Source organism: Pituophis catenifer, unplaced genomic scaffold (genome assembly GCF_029215685.1).
Source record: "Pituophis catenifer annectens isolate HBS135680 unplaced genomic scaffold, rPitCat1.0.hap2 SCAF_6, whole genome shotgun sequence".
Classification (NCBI taxonomy): Eukaryota; Metazoa; Chordata; class Lepidosauria; order Squamata; family Colubridae; genus Pituophis; species Pituophis catenifer.
The window spans coordinates 10970957-10986153 of record NW_027256886.1 but is presented as its reverse complement, the minus strand read 5'-3'; the positions used below and the strand labels follow the sequence as shown (position 1 = coordinate 10986153).

General features: G+C 41.0%; 1 protein-coding gene across 5 annotated transcripts in view; it reads right to left on the bottom strand.

Annotated features, from left to right (window-relative positions):
• Nucleotides 1-15197, bottom strand: part of TBL1XR1 (TBL1X/Y related 1) — a 243633-nt gene that overhangs the window by 106433 nt on the left and 122003 nt on the right. Inside the window, exon 1 of one of the 5 annotated variants that reach the window (XM_070946266.1) lies at nt 13389-13456. The exons of the other annotated variants lie outside the window; for them this stretch is intronic. The gene's annotated coding sequence lies outside the window, so the exon portion shown is untranslated. Of the gene's footprint in view, nt 1-13388; nt 13457-15197 lie in introns of those variants that run through there. 5 annotated transcript variants of the gene reach the window in all.

Sequence of the window (15197 nt, the reverse complement as noted above, 5' to 3'; positions counted from 1 at the left end):
TGAACATTATGGTGTTATCTTTTGATTGAATGAAGGCACATTCTCATAGTCTAAGACGGGGTGGGCAATTGTGGCTCTTTTACAATCTGTGGACTTCAACTCCCAGAATTCCTGAGACAGCCGTCTCAGGAATTCTGGGAGTTGAAGTCCACAGATTGTAAAAGAGCCACAATTGCCCACCCCTGGTCTAAGATGTTCCCTACTAGCCAACATGGAGATCTTCCATGCCTCTGATGACAGACAGAAAACCTTGTTTGTTCCAAGAGAGAGATGAGCCATGACAGCTCCTCTTTTTCCTTCTTCCTGGTCTTCAACCTATGCACAAGCTAGCCCTTTGTTACAATTCCTTTGCCCATTCATCTGACCGCAACTATTGTTTACTGGATTATTCATAAACCCTCTGCGTGAACGGCCATTCGACTGCTATTGAATGGCACAGCTGCTTCTGGAGGCTGAGGCTTATCCATTGCAGTAGGGCCAAACTCTGGCCAATAACTTAGCTTTGTGAAAGAAACAATGCCAAACTAGATCTTGGATTTCACACCAAAAAAAAAAAAAAATCTGCTTTTACATATGCCAAGGAGTCATGATGAAGGAAACATCAAAATATACTGGATATTAAATTAACTAAATTAGGGGACTGGAGGCTAAAACACACAAAGAACGGTTGCTGGAATTGGGTATGTCCAGTTTAATGAAAAAGACTAGCAGTGCTCCAGTATCTAAGGCGTTGCCACAAACAAGATGGGGGTCAACCTATTCTCTAAAGGGCCTGAGGACAGGACATGAAGCAATGGAGGGAAACTAATCAAGGAGAGATCCAGTGGTGGGATTCAGCCAGTTTGCACCACTTCGGGAGAACCAGTTGTTAACTTTCTGAGCAGTTTGGCAAAGTGGTTGTTGGAAGAAATCATTAGGGCAGAGAACCGGTTATTAAATTACTTGAATCCCACCACTGGAGAGCTCCAACATAGAACTACAGAGAAATTTCCTGGCAGTGAGGACAATTACTTAGTGGATTCTCCAGAAGTCGTGGATGCACCAACAGTGGAAGATTTTAAGGAGAGATTGGACAACCATTTGTGTGAAATGGTGTAGGGCCATGATGGCGAACCTATGGCACGCGTGCCCAAAGTGGCACACGAAGCCATGTCGCCTGGCATGTGCGGCCTTGCCTGTTTGTCTTCTGGGTTTCTGGCATGAATGCGTGCGCAATGATCAAATGTCCTTCGCACGCCCGGCAGTGCCGAAAACCAGCCTGCACATGCGCACAGGCCAGCTGATTATCGGGCGCGCATGCGTGCTAGAAGCTGGAAGTTCGGCTTTTCTGGAGTGCGGCCCTGATGAGCGCGTGTGACGTTTCCGCACGATTTTTTCAGCACTCGGTGCCGAAAAGGTTCGCCATCACTGGTATAGGGTTTTGTGTCTGAGCAGGAGGTTGGACTAGAAATCCTTCAAGGTCCCTTCCAACTCTATTATTCTGTTAAATGGACTGTATTTTCACAAGACTCCAAACCAACGAATGACCCCAAACAAACAATGATCAACATTTATCATGTTTAACATGCTATGTACATATAATAAATGCCGGTGCAACTAGCCTACATTGAAATATGTTATTGGGGGGGGGGATTTAAAGGAGGGTTAGGGTTTGGTGGAAGCACTGGTGGAACTGCAGGCTCCTCTCTTCAAAAGCATTTCCAAAGCGGAAATACATTGATTTCGTCCTACTCCTAAAAGAATGCTGTGTACATTGGAGACAGGGAGATAAAAGGTTTTATACACATGTAGAGATAATAATATTGGGTTATGTTGCACTGGTATGTGGGGAATATTTCCTCTGATTTCTGAAAGATTCATGTGTTTACATTTTATTGTTATTATATGTAACCAATTTAATTGAGCAGCAGCAGAGGTAACTGCTGGATTTGGGGAACAGTTTTATTATCAGTCTAGTGTTTTCTACTCCTTCTACTTCATCAGCAATTGACATTTTGCTAGTGGGAGGCTAATTGCTAATCCAAATGGAAATAAACCATAGATCATAGACTGGTAACAAATTGGTATTTAAGCATATGTTGGGCATTCATTTTCTCTGCTCATTTGAAGGACATTCTAATTTATTCTAGCTGTGCGGAAAGGTTTAATCCCCCCAATAAACTTAATCAGTATGTTGCTAATGTTGCAAGTATTAGAATTTCATTCCTGTTGTTATAAAAGCTCAGATGCCGAAGGCAAAAGCCTTTCACAAGTGATCATTCTGAAGAAACAGAAATTTCCAAATGAGTGATTTCAAGCAAAAATGGTATTTGGAATCTCAACAAATATATAGACTCATTGATTGATTGATTTACAGGGCTTGCAGGCTACTCCAATCAGAAGCAGAATCTAATATGGATGTTCACACACACTTATCTTGATGATGGGGGCAAGTGAAATGAAAATCAGAGAAAACTCCAACTACAGATACCAGAGTCTTAATGCCTTGTGTATGGAAACAACCTAGTAATTACATGAGGAATGACTACTCAAACAGGGCTACTGAACTGTTTATTTAGATAGCAAGAGGACCACTGTTCTCAGAATAGAGAATAAAATATCAAGAGAGACAGATAAATAGCATGAGACTATGAGAAAATCAACTAGGCCATCAGTGAATCTGTCCAGAAGAAATTTTGGAACAAATTGAGGTGTTGTTTAGAAGACATGGGAAGTAGAAAAGCAAGAAGTCTCCCTGGGGAAGAAATTTATTATTAGGCTTTCTGCAAAAGTAGGAGCAAAAATAATCAGACCATGCATTTAGGAAAGTTTGTGCCAATTCAGCCTGAGCACAGAAAACAAGGAAATTCTACTGCTGTTTGATAGGACAGCGTTTAAATGAATGCAGGTAGGAAAATTAACTCATATAAAAATTTAATACCTGATCTACAAGAAAGCAATCATATAGCCTTCTTATAAAGTGGCAGCAATCTGAAAACATTACCCTGTTTCCCCAAAAATAAGACCTCCCCGGATAATAGGCCCAATCGGGCTTTTGAGCGCATGTGCTAAAATAAGCCTTCCCTGAAAATATTTAAATGCATGTGCAGCCAGTCCCCGCCATTTCCTCTGGTTAGGGTTAGGGAGACAGAGCAGGAAATAAGGTAAGATGGCAAGAACAGCCCCGTCTTACTCCATGCGCCCCAAAATAATAAGACCTCCCCGAAAATAAGACCAAGCGCTTATTTCGGGGTTCAAAAAAATATAAGACAGGGTCTTACTTTTGGGGAAACTTGGTAGTAGTATATATAGTCCTTGACACTGCCCATTATGATCATACATTGAAATGGTCATAAAGTGGATCGTTGTGTGAACAGCCCAATTTTATGGCCATTTTGGTAGCAATTCTTAACTGAATGGTTTTTAAGTGAATCTGCAGTTGTTAAACAAAACCACCGTTCGCTCTCTTTTTTTTAGCCAAAAATTGGAAGTAAATGCCAGTTTTCTCCAAAAAAAAAAACAAAAATGTTGTAAATAAGTTGCAGGCTGGTTGCCGAGTGCCTGAAATGTGATCATTGAAACTTTGTAACCTGGTCATAAGTACCTTTTGGGGGATCTGCTGTAACTTTGAATAGTGGGTAAGATTATCAGTCGTGAGTCGAGGACTATATTTATTTCATGGAAATGTGCTAAGAGTTCTTTCATTCCACAGAAAATAAATACATCTAGACCTCACCCTTCCTGGTGATAGAAATGTTTTTTTGTTTTGTTTTATTTTGTAGGCTCATGCTATGACAGAGGAGGTGAGCAACACGGGACTTTACAGATGGTGTTGAGTAGCACCTCCCAACATCTCTCATCACTGCCCGTCAACATCTGGAAGGTGCACTTTACTCATCACTGATTTATCAGGTAGCAGAAATACAGAGAGAACAGTGATTTTGTGCGCGGGTCTCAATGAAAAACAACGCAATAAATAACTTTAAAGACTCTTCACTCAACAGTTTCAATCTCCTCAGATTCAAGCCACCCTAGCAACGGAGACCTCTTGGGAGGGTGTGAAGGTCTACTTGGACAATGCTCAATTGGTATACAACAACAAGCTCACTCGCTCTCGCCCCCTCCCTGCAAGTGAAAGGACCTCTTGTTAGTACAGGCCCAAAAGTTATGATCTGTCAACACTTGAATTGCCCAGTGCAATGTTATTTTATTCAATTCAGCTGTTCAACAGCTGACAGCAATGGAACATTAATACCCTTTGAAGCTCTGAAAAGCCAGTAAGTGCTAGATTAGTCTGGAGGATAATAATAATAATAATAATAATAATAATAATAATAATAATAATAATAATAATAATAATAATAATAATAATAATAATAATAATAATTTTATTTCTATACCGCCCTTCTCCCGAAGGACTCAGGGCGGTGTACAGCCTATTTAAAAACACAGACAAACAACAATTTAAAATTTAAAATAATTAAATAAATTGGCTCAGATTTAAAACCCCAAAAAATTTAAATGCCCCAATTTAAAACTATTTGTTGATAGTCCAGCCTGGCGGAACAACAGGGTCTTCAGTGCGCAGCGAAACACCCGGAAGTCGGAGATCTTACGTATTTCCGGGGGCAGTTCGTTCCACAGGGCTGGGGCTCCCACAGAGAAGGCCCTCCCCCTGGGTGTCGCCAGCCGACATAACTTGGCTGATGGCACTCTGAGGAGACCCTCTCTGTGGGAGCGAACTGGTCGGTGGGAGGCTATTGGTGGCAGGAGACGGTCTCGAAGGTACCCGGGTCCTATGCCATGGAGCGCTTTAAAGGCGGTAACCAACACCTTGAATCGCACCCGGAAGACCACTGGGAGCCAGTGCAGCTCGCGCAGGAGGGGTGTCACATGGACACAACGAGTTGCGCCCATAACCACCTGCGCGGCCGCATTCCGGACCAGTTGGAGCCTCCGAGTGCTCTTCAAGGGGAGCCCCATGTAGAGAGCATTACAATAGTCCAACCGCAAGTAACAAGAGCATGAGTGACCGTGCGTAGGGCGTCCCGGTCCAGAAAGGGCTGCAACTGGCGGATCAGGCGAACCTGATAAAAGGCCACCCTGGCCACGGCCGTCATATGCTCTTCTAAAGACAGCCGTGCGTCCAGGAGGACACCCAGATTGCGAGCCCTCTCCGTGGGGGGCAAAGATTCACCCCCAATAGTCAGCGATGGCACCTGCTGACTATATCGGGGCGCCGGAAGCCACAGCCACTCGGTCTTGGAGGGGTTGAGTCTGAGCCTGTTCCTCCCCATCCAGACCCGCACAGATTAGTCTAGTTCCATTTAAGTTGTTCCCATTAGGTCTACCTTGCCACCATTAGTGACTTGCAGACCCCACCTCTTCCGTAAAGGTATAGAGTCTCTTCTGCCATCATTCATCGCTTTCTTTCTCCGAGTCTTAAAGCGAATATTAGAGAATAAATTTTGCCACCCAACGCAAGGTATTCCAGCTGTTGAAACTAAACCAAAGTGAATGGGATATGAATGTGTAAGAGAAAATAGAAGATCGGCATAAGCAAAAGGACGGTTTCCATGTTATCAACATGAAACGATGCTCAGAGTAGGGGAAACAAATTTTCTCTCCTGCGAGGCTTTTGTTCGCATTGCTCAATCAGATCACTTTATCACATTCCTGAGGAGGCAAAAATCTGGATTCTGATTTGACACACTGTGGCTCGCCACTCTTGGCTGTATTATCACATCACCATAATAAGGCCTTAGTTAAATAGATGATTTGGCATTTAGATCTTCAAAATTATACAGCCAAAGTTTTTTTATACTTCCATTACTCCACAACTAAAGTATCTCCACAGATGATCATAAGATATTTATATAATACCTCTTATGCTCCGCATAGGAGGCACGGTACTCGTTACAGAGATAATAGGTAGATGCAGCTAGTCCTTGACTTACGACCAGTATCAAAGGGCTCCAACTGGTGCAGAATGCGGCCGTGCAGGGGATTATGGGAGCGAGGGGGCGCTCCCATGTGACACCTCTCCTGCGTGAGCTGCATTGGCTTCCAGTGGTCTTCCGGGTGCGCTTCAAGGTGTTGGTCACCACCTTCAAAGCGCTCCATGGCATGGGACCTGTGTATTTGCGGGACCGCCTTCTGCCGCCAATAGCCTCCCACCGACCAGTACGCTCCCACAGAGAGGGACTCCTCAGGGTGCCGTCAGCCAGGCAATGTCGGCTGGCGACCCCCAGGGGGAGGGCCTTCTCTGTGGCAGCTCCTGCCCTCTGGAACGATTTGCCCCCGGAGATACGAAGGATATCGGATCTCCGGGTTTTTCGCCGTGCCCTAAAAACTTTTCTTTTCCATCAGGCAGGGCTGGCGTGAAACCCCCCCCCCTTTTTTTTTTTTAGTCTTTTTAGCTTTTTAAATTGTCAAATGGGTTTTAGTTTTCAATGTTTTAAATTTTTGGGCCACAGTTATTTAATTTTTTTAATAATTTTAAATTTTGTATTGATATGTGTTTTAGTTCTGGCTGTGCACCGCCCTGAGTCCACTTGGAGAAGGGCGGGATATAAATTGAATGAATGAATGAATGAATGAATGAATGAATGAATGAATGGATAGATAGATGATAGATAGATAGATAGATAGATAGATAGATAGATAGATAGATAGATAAATAAATAATAGCAGTTTATGACCTGGATTCAGAATTCTGACCCACACACTCTGCATTTGGCAGTGCTTGGCAATTGGGCTACATTTATAGCTGTTTGCAGCATCCCACAGTCTAGTGACCTCATTTTATTATAGTTTTGCCGAAAACTGACTTTTATTTGTGGTTTCTGGCAAAACCAGCCCACAATGAACCACTGGTTTGCTTAGCAACCATGATGTTTGCCTAACCACCACAGCAAGAAAAGGTCATAAAATCAGGCCACTCATGTGGGTGACCCTATTTCTGACTGTCAAGACTTCCAACCTCTATTACTGTCATAATTCAACGATTACCGTGTATTAATGTTCCATACTCTTAAGAGCACTTATATATGTTCAGACAAAGAGGTTGAGTCAGTAAGTCATATACCGCCCAAGAAGCCTGGCACTCATAAACCAAATTGTCAGAAGTTGTAATTGTCTGAGTAACCACCTCCTATAAAACCAAATATAGACAACTACCAAGCATGATTGCGGGAAACTACCAAGCATGATTGCAAGATTAGCAAATCTGTTTGCTCCCCAACTTCTAATGACTATGTAGATCACAACAATTCAAACAAGGAAAATACAAGAATAACCTGTTTAAAAATAGTACATAAGGTAAGAATGACAGACTGGACAAGGTTGAAGCAAAGGATCTTCATTTTCTCTCTCTCTCCAATGGACTGTTCAAACAGCTAGGTTTTCACAACAGACGTAGAGGCCATCTTGACCTTAGGGGGAACATCATTCCAGAGGTCAGGTACTTCTATTTTCAATATTAAGCAAAAATCAAGAATACAAGAGCCAAGCTGTTTTATAAATCCAAATGCCCCAACCGACAGAAGGGAAGTTCAAAAGGTAATGTTAGAACAGCTGGCTGGGGGATTCTGGGAGTTGAAGTCCACCCATCTTCAAGCTACCAAGGTTGAGAAACACTGTGTTAGAAAGTATTACATCACAGAAAGAATAGTGGAAGCTCGGAACCAACTTCCAGCAGAGGCAGTGGTCAATCATCAGTAATTGAGTTTAAAAATGCTTGGGGTAAACATATGTCCATCATCTAAACAAAAATTGAAAATTAAAAAAAAAAAAGATAAAATATAAAAAATGACAAATAAATAAAACAAAAAACAAATAAACTCAAAGGGCAGACCACTGATGGACTTTTTCTACCGTCAGTATTTTTGTGTCTCTATGTTTCTACACAACTGCATTTCCAGGGTTCTTGGTAGACAACATTTTTTTTTAAAAAAAAAATAGTTATTAAACAAATTTATACACAGTAGCTGCCAAATTCATTCATAGGTGACTCTGGGAAGCTTACAACATTAAAAAAAAACCCACCATGTAATAAAAACCAATTAAAAAAGCTATACCCTACGAACTGTGGCAGCAACAACACAATCAAATCAGTAACTTGATCAGTTCCATCTCCATTCATAGTCCTCTGGCCTGATGACAAAACAGTGTTTTTAGGTCCTTTCTGAAGAGCAACAGGGTCAACTGTATCTTGAATGATGTTTCATGAAGAAGGGGACACCACTTAGAAGGCCCTTTTCCATGGTCCTATATATGCTTATTTTTATTTTATTTTATTATTCATATTTCTATGCCGCCCACTCTCCGAGGACTCTGGGCGGCTTATACCAAAGACAGTATACTAAATAGCATATTACCCCCAACAATCTGGGTCCTCATTTTACCCACCTCGGAAGGATGGAAGGCTGAGTCAACCTTGAGCCGGTGAGATTTGATCCGCTGATCTGCTGAACTATCAGTCAGCTGAAGTAGCTGCAGTACTGCACCCTAACCACTGCGCCACCTTGGGTCTTAATTAATGGGACTCGTAATATGCTCTTTCTCCTCTTCCTATTGGACTGGGTAGATATAATAGGAGGTAGTCCTTCAAATAATTAAAAGTTGTCAAGTTGTAAGCGACTGCTATCACTTATAAGATTCGGTTGAAATCTCCCTTTCTTTACTATTTCAGGCTTGGTTTTCCTGTACTTTGAAGTATCATATTTGCGTTTAATTGGCGTGAGACAATACATGCATACAGACACATATAAGTAAAAGAATGAACTAATGTGAGAATTGCAGGAGAAAATAAACCTTTTGAAAGATTGTTAAAGAGTGAGGGACAAGAAATCCTATAACGTCTTCAGTGAATGAGAGTCCCTCACCGGTCACTCAAATTTTACTTCAACATGTCTATGTTTTCCAGCCTGTTTTTATTGTGTATAATAAATTGCTCTTCATTGTTTTTGTTTACATTATGGGTTTATTTTTGTAAGTTTTAGAACCATCCAAGTGGTGTGTAGACATTAGGCAAGAAAAAGTCGCTTATTGCCAGGAATGCATCAATAAATTAAACTTAGATGAGTTTCAAAGGATCTGAATGGCTGAGATGATCTTAGAAAAAGCACCACAATTTGGTGTAATGTTTTTCTGACACAGCTGCTTATACAATATTAGGGCTGGAAACCGAATGCTGAAACTGTCCTTTTTCATTCATTTCCCATCTTCTCTTTTTATTAATTTTATTTACTATAATGATTTATAGAGCCGTTCATCTCATCAGCTGTGAGTTTGATAAGCCTAAGGATTGGATTGGATTGTTTCCATTGCTCTCAGTCTTTATCGCTGAAAATTAGATTCAGATGCTTCAAACATAATACAGGAAGGTGACCTTATTTTCTCAAACGCATTACTTAAGATTCTGCTTAGGAAAATGGTACATGATGCTTTGACAATAATCAGTCACTAATCAATTGCTAGGAGCTGAATGTGAAATTAGCATCTAATTCAGTGGATCAACGGTGTAACATTTCATGAGACCCCTTCTTTTTTTCCACTGATCCTGTCTCCTTGTTCAACACATGCCAGCTATAACAACTCCCGGAACCCTGTTTGGGAAATATATCATCTTCCGTTATACATCTAATCTTTTGTGACATTTTTTTTCCAATAGTCAATTGTTGCTGCCTCTCATGCAGCCTCATCCATTTTTCATCCTAAAGCTTTTTGACTTGTCATTAGCCAGAAGAATTCCTCCACCGTTGCTGGCTTCCATATCCACTATGAAGACTTGCATGCAACACAGATTTGCAACTTTGCAATCTAGGTGGAATCCCCACATTCTCAAACACAATTTCCTATGTGAAAAAATAACTTCCAGTTCAGTGGATTATTTCTCTGCTTAGGCTATCCGTAAACAGTAGTTTAGCATGATGCGCTGTTCCATTCAATCGCTCAGTTGAATTACTTGAACTTCTGATGAACTGCACTAAAAGGAGGAGGGAAATTAACGAATGCCTCATTTGCTCTTGTGACTATTCAAGCTTATATTCTCATTCCTTTTTAATCTTCTCTATCTATTCTTCTCTTTAATTTATACGTTATGTATCTGATACTTCTGTGAATGTTTCCTTTGTAGTTTGCCATGAACAAGAATAACTCAGAAAGTTTTTTAGTTACCTCCTATATAATTTTCTAAAAGAAAAAAAAGAAAATCACTGAAACAGTGTTTAAAGTTTTTCCCACCCTCCACCCCCACATCTGCACAATCAGTAAACACACAGCTGCTTTCAATTTTCACAAAAACCCGGAAAGAAATATTAGAAAATCGGAACACATGATATTTATAATAAACATCCTAGGAAGACAACTTCCTTAATTCAGGTTTCTTAGAGGCTATTAAAAAAAAAAACCAAGTACATTTGCATTGTCCATCTGCTTCTTTAGTTAAGCTGTTTTATAAATCCAAATGTTCCAATTCAACTGACTGGTTTCTCATAATATCATCCATGCAACTTTAATAATCTCATCAGTGTGCTTTGAATTCTACCTACTCTGGCGATTCCTGTGGTTTTTTTGGCCTTTACATACTTTGGTTCCTTCAAAATGCTGGGCTATAAAAGTATTTCATCCCAACCAAGGCTTTGAACCTACTGGGAAAAACTGGCTCAGACCTTACTATTATGAAATGTTTCTGCACAATGCCATTTTTCTACCTTGCAAAGTTCAATAAAATATTTAGATCAGAGGTCTTCAAACTTGGCAGCTTTAAGACTTGTGGACTTCAACTCCCAGAATTCTCTAGCCAGCATAGCTTTCATTTAGCTAATAGGAAACATTTCTGCAAGGAAAAACATGGATTGTTTCAGTCCACCACCATTGTACACTTAGTGGCAATGGAACCCCAGGAGCTCTGAAAAGAAGGATTTCCAAAATCTTTCCAAGAACTAAATGTTGAGTCTGCTAAAGGCAAAGCCCATGCTTTACTTACATTTAATGAAAGGAAATGCTACCAGGGAAAATGGACTACTGTGATTTTCCTGGAGAGCGAGCACAACAAGAAAATAAAAATGCTTACGTTCAACACTACAAAATATTAACAGACTGTTCACGATTTTGTTTTTGAGTGCAACAAAGCTAGCTAGGAAAAAATTGACCTCTTATGCAATGCAGTATTGAACATGTCTTTGCAGGCCTATCCACGCTCAAACACTTGCATATTAAATTAGGGGTCAAACAGTGTGAGTCCCTAAAGCCATTTCTGTCCTCATCCAAACTTGTTCCAAAGACTGCCAATGAGTAGGGGAGGGAAGTCTTTACTAATTAAGCAAGAGACAGAAGCCCTAAGCTCTCGTTGCCCTAGGAATCAATATACTTCCGGGCAAGTATTCAATTAGGATTAGTCAGATCAAGATCTGAACTCATTGGAAGAGCATAAGCCTTGTATTCAGGTTCAAGACCTAGAATCACCACTGGAAATGAACTCAAGAGATCAGAAGGAACTCAAAGCTAAGCTTAAAAAAAAAAATCAACAGCCCAGCTCCATATGAAGCATCTTTGCATATTAAAGCGATTTAGTGGAAATGCAAGAACTGTTATTCTCAAATCTTTTATGTTCTCTTCACTCTCTCTTCATGCAAATACTCCCTTCCCTCCCTTCTCTTTGCCATCGCCACTGCTAGTGGAGAAGATAAAGATATAAGCACATTCTTATTTTAAAACTGGTATATCTGAGGATAATGTCTTATGGGAATATCCCCAGGTACCTCTGAATATATTAAGCACAGGCTGGCAGCTATCACAGTATCACTGTGGCAAAGAAGAAAAAAAGGACCTTTTCCCCCAGATCTTCTCTGTGGTAGGCCTCATTTTCCAAAGTTTCCTTTTGCCAAAAGGAAAGGGAGAAATTATTAAAGATAGAGTACGTCATACCTCTGTTTCTCTTGCTGGTCTCAAATCTGTCATTTGTTAGCTATGACAACTCATTATTTATTAACTCTTCATCTTCATAACAATACACAAAAATAGTATTAGTAATCAACCTCCTAATATGCTGTGAAAACTATATTCCATTATAAGAAACTACAAACTTCCACCTAGTAGGGGAGCCAACTCTCTCTAAGTCCCAAAGGGCTAAGGCCATTGCTGCCACTCCGTTAGCCACTTGACTTCAGGTGTTCTTCTCCTCTCAAACTACCATTACCTCTTGATATCTTCATGGCCAACTATGCCAACTTTCCACCAGTTCACTTGAATTTTCAAAACTGGAAATCTTATCAGTGTGAATTTAGTTGAGAACATAGTGGAAGGTCAAGATAATGAGGAGGGACATAACAGCAGTGGCCTGCATTAGGCAAGAGGTGGGCATTTGAGTTGAGGGTGATGGTGGCAGCCTCACCACAGCTGGGAAGGCAGCAGATAGGCTGGTAGGGCAGGGCAGTAAAAGGTAGAGAATAAATAAGGTTGGAGGTGAACCAAGGACTCTTTTGCCCTTTTGCACTGTTCCTTCTGCTCTTCTTTTGGAGGTTGTTCTTCAACGTCAAAAACATAATCAGGAAACACCATCACTCAAGCACTCTCTGGAGGTGATCAGGGTGGTTATTTTCATCCCCTTACCCTAAAAACCTTGTTTTAATTTGTGCAACTTAATTGTTGTTGTTGTAAGTTGCGAAGTCGTGTCCGATCCATCGCAACCCCATGGACAACATTCCTCCAGGCCTTCCTGGAGTCCATTTAATCTCACGCCGACTGCTTCAGTGACTCCATCCAGCCATCTCGTTCTCTGTCGTCCCCTTCTTCTTTTGCCCTCAATCATTCCCAGCATTAGGCTCTTCTCCAGGGAGTCCTTCCTTCTCATTAGGTGGCCAAGTATTTGAGTTTCATCTTCAGGATCTGGCCTTCTAAAGAGCAGTCAGGGTTGATCTCCTCTAGGACTGACCGGTTGGATCGCCTTGCGGTCCAAGGGACTCACAGGAGTCTTCTCCAGCACCATAGTTCAAAGGCCTCAATTCTTTGGTGTTCAGCCTTCCTTATGGTCCAACTTTCACAACCATACATTGCAACTGGGAAACCATAGTCTTGACTATATGCACTTTTGTTGGCAGGGTGATGTCTCTGCTTTTCTCTGCTTTTTATTATGCTGGCAACTTAATTAGACGTCTAGTTTAAGAGATGGTAAAGAATAAGGGGATTCTTTCTACCAACTAATCCATTAAAATAAGATGTTACTGTTCCTACATTTCATTTTTATAATTATCCATCCATGAGACCTAAAGTAGTGCAATGATTAAGGTACTGGACTAGGAATGGGGAGAGTCAGTTCTGGTCTTCCCTCAGATACAGAATATACCTGGATGATTTTGAGACAATCATCTTCTCAGACCTGGACTAGGAAGTAAAAAAATATCTACCTATCAATGTGCAGGGAACCAACGTGGTAGCCAATAATCTTGTATTTTCATTGAAGAGACCTTCATCCTATGATAAAGATAGTTTTGGGTTGATATTACATGTTATCCCAAAAGCTTATTGTACATGCTCAGACACACAAAGTATATCTTTTAGTCACATCCGTCTTATCTTATATTCATCGCTTAATTGCATTTATCCATTCAACCGTCTTCTGTATGCTATTGTAAGAAACATATCATAATTAACTGCCAGTAAAACAGAGTACAATATCAGTTGATTTAGCAGATACGAAATTAGTTGCCTACTGTTCTGCCCCAGTTCTGGATCCCAAGGAGTGTGACACACACAAGGCTCCAAAAACTCCATTTAATACAAACAGACCCCTTTCAAAATGCAGGCTTTCAGTGCAAATGTCCTTATCAGCCTGATATGAATTACAGAGAATAAACAAAGTCCGACAAGGGTTGGCAACCAGCCCAGAAACCACGATGTAACAAGAAACTCACTCTCAAAATGCTCTGCGTAGTAATTAAACGTTGTTTCCAGCAGCGTGTGCTATCTGTGTGCGAACTAAAATAGGCTAAGGGAGTGGCCAATTAGCCCCAAGCCTTACTCTTGAGGAGACCTCCTCCTGAGTAGCCACTCCTGCCTTTTGGCAGCCCTGCGCGCTCGAGCATTGAGAAGAGGCTCTTCCACTTCGCTCTCTCCACTTGAAAGAGCCTCTGGAGGTTCTGAAGGCCCTGGCTAAGTCTCTGCCTCTGGCACCACATCCTCTTCAGCCGCCTTGCTGTCCGACTCAAGCGCCGGCTGCACAGGCTGCTGGCGCGACACCACACCAGCCTCCTTGTCGTCGGGATCAGCCACAATCCGTGCAGGCCACTGGCAGGCCACAACACCTTCCTATAACATTTACACAGTGCATGTCTCCACTAAAAACTTCGGTTTCATTTGTACTTGACATATTCAGTTTCAAAATGTAGGGAAAGGTTTGGATCTTTAATTTCCAAATCTGTTTCCCTGCTACAAAATCTGTGCTCACACCTTAGTTTAAAAACCAGAAGTACTATTTTAAAAAAAAAAAATGGGTATCAAAGTTCTTTCTACATGTTTTCAAAATATAACAATACTCTTGAGTGTGAATTCTAAATTAAGACATGTTTATAATTGGTTGATGATAACTGGGGTTCTGCTCGTTCATTAATATATATGGGGCAATGAAACATATTTTTCTGATCTGTATTTCAGTACTGCTATGAAAGCATGGCTTGTATGAGTCTCCATCACAGGGGTGTTTATTTTGAAAGAAACAGGGTAGAATGCAACCCTAGAAGGAATATGTAGAACCACTGGAAAGCGAAATCTGTCAGCTGTTTCCCCTTGGTCTCCAAGGAGCAAGTGAGACTCCAACCTAAAGATATGCCATGATCTCATCCCTGTCTTTTTGGTTTCCCCACACTCAGAAAAGCCAGCAAATTTAGTGACAAAGGAGAGGAGAGGAGAGGAGAGGAGAGGAGAGGAGAGGAGAGGAGAGGAGAGGAGAGGAGAGGAGAGGAGAGGAGAGGATTCTTTATTGGCCAAGTGTGATTGGACAAACAAGGAATTTGTCTTTGGTGCATATGCTCTCAGTGTACATAAGGAGAATAAAATAGATTCATCAAGAATAAAAAGATACAACCCTTAGTGATAGTAAAGTTACTAATAAACTATCGAATCGTACTAGTAAACAAATAAAACAATATAAATTGAAAGATACAAGCAACATGGTTATAGTCATAAGTTGGAAGTGATAGATACTAGGAAGGAAGAGA